This window comes from Echinops telfairi, unplaced genomic scaffold (genome assembly GCF_000313985.2).
Source record: "Echinops telfairi isolate 266 unplaced genomic scaffold, ASM31398v2 ScPeMD7_7467;HRSCAF=8505_1, whole genome shotgun sequence".
Taxonomy (NCBI): Eukaryota; Metazoa; Chordata; class Mammalia; order Afrosoricida; family Tenrecidae; genus Echinops; species Echinops telfairi.
Genome location: NW_022111368.1, coordinates 10150329 through 10161359, shown reverse-complemented (window position 1 = coordinate 10161359; position 11031 = coordinate 10150329). Strand labels below are relative to the sequence as shown.

The following is an 11031-nucleotide window of genomic DNA, read 5'->3' as shown; positions in this document are numbered from 1 at the left end:
GTTTCGAACATGTAACTACTACGCCACTAGGGCTTCCAATTGCAAGATAATGCAAACCACTTGGATCTCTTCCTTCCTGCTCAAAATCTTCAGTGGATTCTCCTTGTCAAAAGGAGATCTATATTCAGTAACCTGCCGTCCAATGCCATTGCTTGGCCATAATCTCTTTCCCACAAATTGTTATTTCTGTCCACAGACTCCAGGCACCCTGGTATTGTAGTGGCTTATGAGTTTGGCTGAGAACCTCAAGGTAAGTAATTTGAAACTACCAGCGACTCCACCAGAAAAAAACTTGGCTTTCTACTCCTCTAGAGAATTAGTCTTGGAAATTCACAGGGGTAGTTCTACCCAGCCCTATAGGGTCACTATGAGTCAACATGGACTCAATGGCAGAGAGAGAGAGAGAGAGAGATATCACATATTAAATCTTCAGTTCCACAGCCAACCTAAAGTATGACCCTTACCAAATAAACTGCAAGCATCTCCACTTCATTTTACTCCCTCATCTGAGAGGTTCTGCTAACCTCCATTTGGGCTGTCTAAGAACCACTTTTGTCTTAAGACTGAACAAATTCCATCTCCTTCTGGGAAATGTTCCCAGACTGCCTCTGATACTTTTTCTTTCCACCATTACTAAAGGGTTTATTGCCTATAAATTTGTCCCTTGGCATACGATACTCATATACTACTTGCACCTTCTTAGACTCAAACCAAGACCATTGCGTTCAAGTTGATTCCAACTCACTGTGACCCCGTGAGTTACAGAGTTGAATTGATCCATAGGGTTTTCTTGGCTGTAATCTATATGAGAAGGAGTCCTGGGGTGCTATAGGGTATGTGTTGGACTGCTAGCATCAAGGTCAGCAGTTCAAATCTACCAGCTACTCTGCAGGAGAAAGATGAGGCTTGCTGTTCCCATAAAGATCTGTAGCAGCAGTTCTCAACCTGGGGGTCGCAACCCCTTTGGGGGTCAAACGACCCTTTCACAGGGTTGCCCGATTCATAATTGTAGTAAAATTACAGTTATGAAGTAACAGCAAAAATCATGTTACGGTTGGGGGGTCACCACCACATGAGGAACTGTATGAAAGAGTCACGGCATTAGGAAGGTTGAGAACCACTGCTCTAGAGCCTCAGAAGACCTAGGAAGCAGATCGACTCTATCCTATAGGTTTGCTTGGAGTTGAAATTGGCTCCATGGCAGTAGGTTTGGTTTGGCTCTTTGATGATCTAGACGGAAGATCTCCAGCTTTTGTCTTCTGTGGGCCCAGTGTGTGTGTGTGTGTGTGTGGGGTGGAGGGTGTGTGTGTGTGTGTTAAGCCTCTAGCCTTAAAGATAATAAGTAAAATAAAAACCTTTGCATCCTACAGGGCCATGACTTCTTATTCCATACCTCTGTGTCTTTTTAGAGAAATCCTGGTAGTTGCTTAGGGGTTATGTGTTGGCCTGGTAATTGCAAGGCTAGTAGTTCAAAACTACCGGTTGGTCCATGGGAGAAAGATGAGGCTTTTTAGTCTCCTAAAGACTAAAACCCCCAGGGGTCGTTCTACCCTGTCCTGTAGGGTCACCGTGAGTGGGAATTGACTCAGTGGCAGTGAGTTTGGTTTGGAGTTTGGTGGCTTTGTAAATGCTTCTAGACCACCTTTCCCTTTCACCTTGAAAAAGGTATCCTGAGATCCCTGTGAAGCTCTCTCTGATCTTACCAGGCACGGAGGCCACTTCCTCCTTAGAGATCACACTGCGTCTCTGCTATCGCCATTGGGACGCTAAATGGTGTTCAACTGTTTCCTACAAGACTGTGAATTTCTTGAGAGCACCCATCACAACCAGTATCTTTTCTTTTTCCTTTTTGTATCTGGTACATGGAAAATAATAGTTAGCAAATTTAGTTACTTAAATTGAATTCTCACGCTGTAGTGTTCTTTCTTATCAAGAGGAATATAGATTGTTGTTATATTTTATGAATAAGCCCCAGGGAAGATATCAACTACTTATTTATTTATTTTTAGGTTAGAAAGAAGAGTATGTTTAGAAATTTTTCACAGTTCCTTTTAGGATCCTTCCCTCTCTTTCTTCTCTCTTTTCCTTCTTAAAAGGGAAGTACACAAATTACAAATTTTAAAAGTCATTACATATTCATAAATATTGAACCTGGCTCAGATTCAGAGGGCCTGGGGGTGGGGGTGGGAGTCCCATTCTTACTCTCCCCACACACACAAAAGACGGGAGGAAGGGCTTAATTTTTCTTCCAAAGCAGACATGGGTTCTAACAGAAGAGCTGAGGGGCTTGAGGAAAGACGCGCTCCAAACCTGGCTTTCTGGTTCTGGGTTTCTTGCACACAAATGTGGTTGGGGTGCAGGCAATGGCCCAGGTAGAACATGGCAAGATCGTTTACGAAAGCCCAAACAAATGTCGAGTGCAAAAGGGATCGAAGCCCTTTGAATGGAAAGTGGGTCTATGATTTAAAACAACAAATATATTTTTGGAGGCTCTCTGCCGCCTCTGCTCATGAGGCAATCCTCAAAATGCTAAGGTCGAATCACTGTGATGCAGATGAACGTTTCTGAGGTCCGAGAAAGAAGGAAGAAAGGTTAGGAGCCCCAGACTCCTAAGGATTTACATCTTCCCATTAATGTGAGTTAGCCTGCCATCTGGGACCTAAGCACACGCAGCAGAAGTAAACAGGTTGCCAAAGTGAAAAGGTGAGGTTTTTTAAAGACACTGACCTGCCGGACTCTGACCGAAGCAGGCGTCAGGCTGCTCCCGATGTCAATAAGAAGCCAAGGATCATGGCTGGAGCTGTCATGTTCATGCGAAAATTTTCATATTTAATATATCTTTTAAAATTCCTTATTCCAGACCTCAGCCTCTGATTTCTTTTGCTTTTCTATTTTTGTTTTGGCAGCTGTTTCTCCAGAGTTCGTATCTCCCCACAGCTGTTGCGCACTGAAATATTTGAACTACTGCAATGTTCTTCTGCAAAGTGTTCACTTTCCTATTAAAATGCAATCAGGAATTTTCCGTTTCAGGCTGTTGGGTTTTCTCCTTCATTTTATTTTGTTACATTTTATTGCCTGTCTGAGCCAGTGCATTTTCATTAGAAATGAAAGTTCAACCTGGAGATAGGAGTTATCAAAATCATCCCATCCAGAAATACGTATTAAGTATAGTGTGTTCTGGTCAGCAGTTGCTTGACTAGTCTGGATCATATTTTTTTGAGATATATTCATTAATAGCCATGCTGCAGATTACAATTATTAACACTTTATTAAACAACTCTTGTGCTAATAAGTAGTTGATAATAATGTGAAGAAATGACAGAATGTTGACTGATAAAAGGTTACTAGTCACAATGAACAGACAAATAAATCACTTATTCATCCATACAATTACTAACTGGGCTAGCTAGTGAAAATAAATGCTGATGGGACTGACGTCCCCAAATAGTCTTTATATGAGACTCTTAAGAGGCTTCTTCATCAACCTCGATACATTAGTGCTTTTAAAAATAATTTCATCAGTATCCATAGCATGTTTCAGAAACAAGACAACAATGCATGAAGTCAGGCATCTCCTATAAGCAGCATGGAGTTGTCTTCATACAATAACCATCTCTTTAAAGCTTCTCGTTCTATCATGAGTTAAATAGTGCAGGCAATTTATTCTGAGTCTTGATGGGGGTACAATGGGGGAGTCTCAAAAAATCCATGGAAAAAAAAATTGAATGAAAAGGTGACGGAATTTCCCCACAGATTTTCTAAAGTCCCCTCCTATGTTTGCCTTTCGGAGGAAACTTTCTTGTGGAAAAGAACAAAGAACCAGCCAACTATGGATGGTTTTACAAACTGAAGTCACTTGCTTGGAATTATAGAAACTTTAGAAACATCTGCTTGCCCCGAAGGATTGTCTAACTTGCAAAGCATGTATAATTTGCTTACCATCATATTAAAATCTTGATAAGGTCCCTCGTTTATGATAGGACTTCCTTGCTTTCTTATCTGCTTTGGAGACATCTTGTAATAAAACTGTTTCTCTCTCTCTCTCTCTTAAGTCTGTGGTGGTTTTTCAATCAATGTAGCTGACACCAGATAATTTCAACACACGGGACATATCACACTGGCCCTGTATGAACACTGACCTAATTCAGTGAGTCTTAGATTATTTATCCAGAATATCTTATCTGTGAATATTTGAAAATGACAACCATTGTAGTTTTAGGGTGAAAGAAAGCAAATGAGAGCCTCTCTAGTTTTATAAGATGAAGCAAATGAGGCCATGCAGTGCATACATTAAGTAAGTAGAAGCGCGAGTTAATTGGGAACTGTACTGCTGTAGGGATTTTTCCTGTTGCCAGCCTTGGTGGCATGCCCTGGTGCTTCCAAGAGTACCCTCTCTGCACTTGTTTGCCATTTTTCACCATTTTACTCTTAGATGATTCTGAAAAAGCACCCACGCAGTGTTGGGCAGTAATTACAGTTAGTAAGTTTACCGAGAGCAAACGTGAGTCCCTATAAAACAATCAGCAGTGTCATATTAAGAAGTATGTCTAGCTACCCATCCAAAGAGGGATGGCTTGGGCTTCTAATGGGCTGGTGGTGAGGCTTCTGCAAGATACAGGCTAAAATGCTCATTATTTGCTTGACAAGGATTCCAATAAATAAGCAGCTTGGTTAAAGAATAAATATTGTTTTTATTATTTTCTCTTCTTTGAACAGAAGTCTCAAATAGTACTTTTCAAGGACATAATCCAAAGAATCGGTCATTTCCATCAGTTTACCCACCAAAAGTTAATCATTCTTGGTATTTTACAACATTTTCTTTTTCCTGTAGTGTAATGGATCCAAACTAGTACAGTGCCTCAACATATTAATAATGTGCAACAAGACAGGTCCTTTTATGTTAAAAGAAAAAATTTTTAATTTTACTTAAAATTTCCTGTGAGGCATTTTCAACACTCCCATACATTTTCACCAAAGGTGCCAAGTAAAACTCCACAAACCCATCTCTCTGTGCCCTATCCTTTTTGAGATCCTACCAAGTGTTCCAATTGCATATTGATAATTTCCATGTTTGATGGATAATTTAACTATAGAGCTTAATTTTCATTCTTAATACCCCACATTATTGTTGAATTGTTCCTTAACTAATTATATAGTCCTCAAAGTAGATTTAGAAAAAATAGAATGTGTGTATATAGAACATGTATGCTTGCAATATTTGTATGTTGCCATTGTACTGAATTTATTAAAACACTGCTCTTCAGAGCAATCTCTTCTCTGTCGCCCTTGTCAAAAGGCCAAAGACAATTTCCATGAATGCAGGTGTCGAAGTCTTGTATACAAAAGGTTACTATAGGGTACTTTCAAATACTTCATCAAAACGAGTTCAAAATGCAGCCAAGTGTTCTTACATGCTTTGACCAAACTGCAACTTCACCGATTTTTTTTTTAGGCTGTGAGTCAATCATAGGATTAAAAATCAAACAGAAGGAATTCCATTCTTGATAACTAGGCAGCATTTTCACTGGGTACAGATTCTTGCTCAAGCTTATTTTGTTTTGGGTCACAGTGGAGCTGGGTGGTGGCGTTAATACATTGTAGGTGGGGGGAAAAAATAAAGCAAGAAAATAGCAAAACGGTGACCTGAAATTTGAAAATTACAAGAAAACTGCTTGAATACACGGTAGACATTATACAATATAACCTGTAGCAATTTGCATTTCATCATTATCCAACATTCGTAGCAAGATTCTTCAAAAGTTACTTGAGCGTTCATTTACTATTGCTGACTGAGATCACAATACAGTAATTAGATGGAATTAAAGTTAAAATGGAAAGAAAGTGAATCATGCAGTAAAATACAATGTGCAATACCCCTCTCCCCACCATGCATTCTCATGAAAGAAAAGCAGCTTGGATAATATATTACAGGACAAAAGCAGCTTTAGAACAGGTTGGTTTTGCATTGGCTCCCTGCTACATCGCATACTGAACCCTTTTCTCCGTTTCATATGTTCCTTTTCCCGAGGATCGGTGAGAAACTCGGAGCCTGTCCAACAGAAGTCTGATGCGTCCTGACAGCTGCATTAAAAAATAAAAAGAAGCACGTGAGATTAATTTTTATAATGCACTTTCATTTAATCCAATCTATCTGAAATACAATCATTCCCACTTGTAACTGATAGGAAACATTTATTAATGAGGCATTTTTACTTGCTGTGTGTGTGTGTTTACTAAGACTTGAAAATCCCATGTGTAGCTGGCCGTCGCAGCACATTTCAAGTCAGAGTGGCCACATTTTCAATGTGACTCAAAAACAAACAAAAGAAACCCAAACGCACTGACATAGAGTCAATTCTGACTTCTAGAAATCCTAGAAGACAGGGTAGCACTGCCCCTGTGGGTTTCCTGAGACTACCTTTCTTCATAGGAGTAGAAAACGTCCTGTTTCTCAGCTGGGGGTTTTGAACTCCTAACCTTGCAGTTAGCACCTCAACGCATAATCACCGTGGCTGCTCTTTAACATGACTAGTCACTACTCTATTAAACAATGCAAATCTAAGTCGCACTCAAGGGAACCAAAGAAAAAGACTGGGAGAAAGTGTATGTCTCGATGTATTCAAAATAAAGCAGTGACAGGGGCTTATTCTAGCACCCGAAGTAGCAATCTGACTGAAAAATCAGCGGCGTGGACAGAGCCTTACCCACCACTGGCCTCCCTCGTCCCCAGGGACTTACTCACTCATCCCTGTGGGTGTGTTGGGAGGAGGGAAGATCAGCTACGTGGTTTTTGCTCCCATGAGAAGTAAGGCATCCTGGTCACCACAAACCACCTTGAGATTCGTCCGGCCTTTTCCCAAGGTAGACCCCAGGAGATTATAACATGGCTGTAAGCCTGAGCGAGGGGGGCGGGGGGGTTGACATGTCTGAATCATGTGAAAGTGAATGGGTATGTCACTGTGTCACAGGGGGGACTGCGAGTGAGACTCTTCAGAGCGTGTGTCTTCAGTTTGACAGATACTGGATATTGGTGCCAGCTTGTGAGTGTATAGCTATCGGTGTGTCTAAGAATGTGTGTGGCACATGGAGAGTGAATGTGCATGTGAGGAGGAAGGAGGAAAGAGCATCCAGGGGGCTGGAACTGGGCCAGAGGCAGAGTAAGCTAGACGGGGAACACTGGAAAGCCCCTCTGTGTGGCGGAGAGGCCTAGCCTGGCACCTCACCATTCTCAGAGGTCAACGAGGTGAGAGCCTCGTCATTCCTTCTGCAAAGACCCTTGAAAACCTAGGTCACGGGTTCAGAGACATGGATGAGCCCAAGTGGTAGAAACTCCATCCCCATGGGAGTTTCCATTATCCTCTGCAACAGCCCACTCCTCCCCTGCACTCCCCCTCCCCCAACCCTATTTCATGATCTCCTTCTGCCCCTGCCCCAGGCCATTGCTGGTGGCACATGGTACCTTATGAGGCAAATAAGGCAGGGCAAGACCTGCTTCACCGGAGCCGAGTGGGCACATCAAAAATGCTGGTGCAATGACCTCAAAGAGCTCCTGCTAGTCATGAGATCAAAGATATAAAGACTCCAACTTAAAGTGACATGGGATTGATCTTGAACCATGAGCCCCAAGTCATACAATGTTCTGAGGGGGGAAGGGATGCTCTGGTTCAATTCCCCAAAGGTGTCTATACTGAGAGTCCGCCTACAGTTTCTCCTGGAGTTACGATCACCAGCCTCCAATCCCTGCCTCCCAACCAAACAAGACACACTCTGGGGCCTTTTCTCCATTTATGTATGCCCCTGTTCTCCTGCTTCTACTTCCAGAAATCCGACCTGTGATTTTGTTATGGTCTTCAAGTCCCAGCCCTTCCGTCTGTGGAAAACCAGGAAGGCAGCTGGCAGCCCAAGCTGTGATGAGGGACACTGAGCTGCTTTCTTCTCCTCTGCTCAGGGTCACCAACTGGCCACCAACTTTCTCCGCATACAGAAAGGATACCTTTTCCTAGGAAGTCTTCCCAGCATTTAGGTGAGGTTGGGAGAGGAGAAGGGACACGGAATCCTGTGAGGATTTAGAAGGACAATGTTAAACCAGATAGATGAGCCCAGAGAAGGAAGCAAGCTTATTAGATAAGAATAGCTGCTCCAGTGTGTCCAGGCCTCTGTTGACAGAACACCCTTGGGCTTCATAGACATCTGGTGAGGCAAAGCTAGACCCCTGGTTCCCTTAAAACAGGATTGGGACTGCATGTTCCTGAGGCACCAGTGCCAACCAGGGCCACCAAAATGCCCAGACTGCTCCACAGACTCACCCAGAGTTTTACTGGTTCACCAGTTTGAGGACCCAACCGGCAACACCAGGGGCAGCAGCTGCATACAGGCAATTTCATGCTCCTGGGCCAGTCTTTTTGCAGTTTCTAGAGAAACAAAGTCACCCGGAGATTGGGGGTGGGGGGTGGGGGGAATGAAGATGGGCAGGGCTATAGAAAGGAATATGCAATTTGAACTCTCAACAACTGTTAGAAAAGGCAGTTACAAAATAATAATAATTAAGGCAAATTTCCCTTTAGGCATTCAAAGTTTACAAACTGCATGTAACCATGTTGCAGAATAGTGTTGTCTTAACTAATTTATTTGTCTTACTGGGGTACAATGGTTCTAAGGGATATTGCTTTGAGTTCCACTAAACAAAACAACAAAAAACCATCAACAACAGTCACCTACTGGGTGCTAGCATTCAAACAGCATACAGCGGTATCTTTGATACCTTCACTCTGCTTGCAACCTTGACTGCTTTCCATGAATTTAAACTGGCTAGCAACACTTTGGAGGAACCGGTTACAGTAAAACTGTTCTCCACCACGAAACACAACGTTTTCTCCGTTAACAGGAAGCAAATGGGGAAATCTTGGAAAGCTCAAGGTCTTTGAGTCAGGCGTTGGCACGCAGCAATTCTAGGACCTTTTAATGTCGGTGAATGCACCAGAAAGAGGAAATTATGGATTGATCAACTGTGGTCATTTGCAAAACTCTCCCTGGGCCCAAGAACACACACAACCCAAGCCCAGACACCCTCCACACCCCCACCTCCTTTTCCCAGCACCTATCAACAGAGGAGAGCTGGACTTTGAAACTTGTCACAGAAAAGAGAAATCTCCGCAGAAGAGGCTGCTAATGAATTCAGATTGTATAGTTTTCAAAATCTGATGTTTTGCAATGATGACATTAGTGTGGCAACCGAAGGTCCGGGGCGACAAGTCGGCTGCAGCTGCTCTGCGCTTTGAAATGCCCGAGACAATGGGCGCCTGTGTTCTCGGCTCTTCGCCTCTCTATTCCATTTGCATAGTCTGTTCTGCCTGATTGACCAGCCTGGTCTGACCAAGGGACTAGTATTGTTCCCAGATCACTTCAAGATGGCAGAAATGACAAGATTCAGGTGAGAGATGGAGTGGGATGATTCTCAAATACCACCAGGAAAAAAAAGAAAAAAAAAAAGAAAGAAAAACCCTGGGAACTTAAAACACACACCCACAACAACAACAACTTCCGTTTGTTAACTTTTGACGGTTGGTTTACTTGTTTGCTTTTAAAGAGCTCTATCAGTTGTGGAAAAAATTCAGAGCTTACGGGTTTTACTTTTTTTAAATCATTTAACTTAACGGATTTTATAAGAGAATTTACAATGTCCTACTTGGAGAGTAACTTAGAGCCTCTTTTACATATAAGCCCCACAACGGGCATTTCATTTCGTTGTATTCTTTCACTTAGAAATATCTAGTCGGGAAGGGGCGGGGTCTCACACGCTCAGTTGGCCAAAAGCTGCGTCACTGAATGGATTCTGAATTAGAGATTTTCCAGAAACACCAGTTTGAAATTTTGCCACGGTGATCCTTTGGGTGGCAAATCCAAGTGTTAGAAGTAAATGGAATCCCGGTGGGTTGCTTCCAAGTTACCAGCCAAACGCAGCACTTAGTTTGAGAAACAAATCGTCTTCCGCTCATCACACTGAAGTAGTAACACACGCACCACCATCACCAATATGATTTTCATTTGACACTGATGTTTTGACTTCCGCTCAAAAAGACAAAATCTTTGTAATACAAGTACTTTCCCCCCAGAGAGGTTTCAATACCATTTGCTCTCCTTTCTTCACACCTAGCAGTAAACGCGCTGATGGGGATTGGAGTCTGGAACAGATTTCCACAACCCATGTGTTTGCTCTCTCGGGAATTTCAATCATGGTTTGTGTAAATATTGCCAATAATTTGCAGATCAGGGGACCCTGCGGGCGGGGGTCTACGCGGGGAGGGGCTTAAGGCGGGGGCCAGGTGGGTAGGACAGGAGATGGAAGTTAAAGGAACGCAAAGATGGGAGGGAGACATTTTTCTGCAGAGCTGTGTTAGAGAGGGGGCAACACTTCCCGTAGGGGACACGAACACCTTTAAATCCGCTTTTGACATTGCCTCGGCCGCACGTGGAGTCGTAGGCCGCGCAGCTGAGTGCCGAGGGAGGACCTCCGCAGACGCAGCTCGCACCCCGAGCGGCGCCCGCCCCCGCACAGCCCCCACCCTCCCCGCCCACCCCTCACCCACCACCCACGGGAGGAAGCAACCACAATCATTTTGAAAAGCAGCCCCAGGCGGACCTGTCGCTCGATCAGTCTCACCGCCTCGGGGGCACACACCCTGTTGCAGCCCGGCGGGTGCCTCCGCTTCTTTCCCGCCCCAGGCGGGGCTGACCCCCACCCCCGCATCCCCACCCGCGCCCGGGGCAGTCCGAGCGCCCGGGCGTGGCGTTCCCGTGCCCCCCACCCCCAGGCCCCGGGCGGATTGTAGCGACGCTTATCTTAGGGAATATAACGATTAATACAGCCGCAGGTTTCCAGATAAGTGATTGTGATGGAGATTGTTGGCGAGAAAATAGACAATTATCCGCTGTTAGCTTTACATAAAGATCGCATTAACTCGAATTAGTTATCAGACAAAAGAGCGTCAGTGCGCGCGGCACCTTCCCCCGCTGCCGTCGCCGCCGCGGCGC

The 11031-nt window shown here is 43.9% G+C and overlaps 1 long non-coding RNA gene across 1 annotated transcript in view; it reads right to left on the bottom strand.

The window, feature by feature from the left end:
* Nucleotides 1–4671: 4671 nt before the first annotated feature.
* The window catches only part of LOC123520950, a 13120-nt gene continuing 6760 nt past the window's right edge, over nt 4672–11031 (bottom strand). Inside the window, exons 3-4 of the long non-coding RNA XR_006679460.1 lie at nt 7831–8056; nt 4672–6081 (exon numbers count right to left, since the gene is read on the bottom strand). This is a non-coding gene — a long non-coding RNA (uncharacterized LOC123520950). The remainder of the gene's footprint in view (nt 6082–7830; nt 8057–11031) is intronic.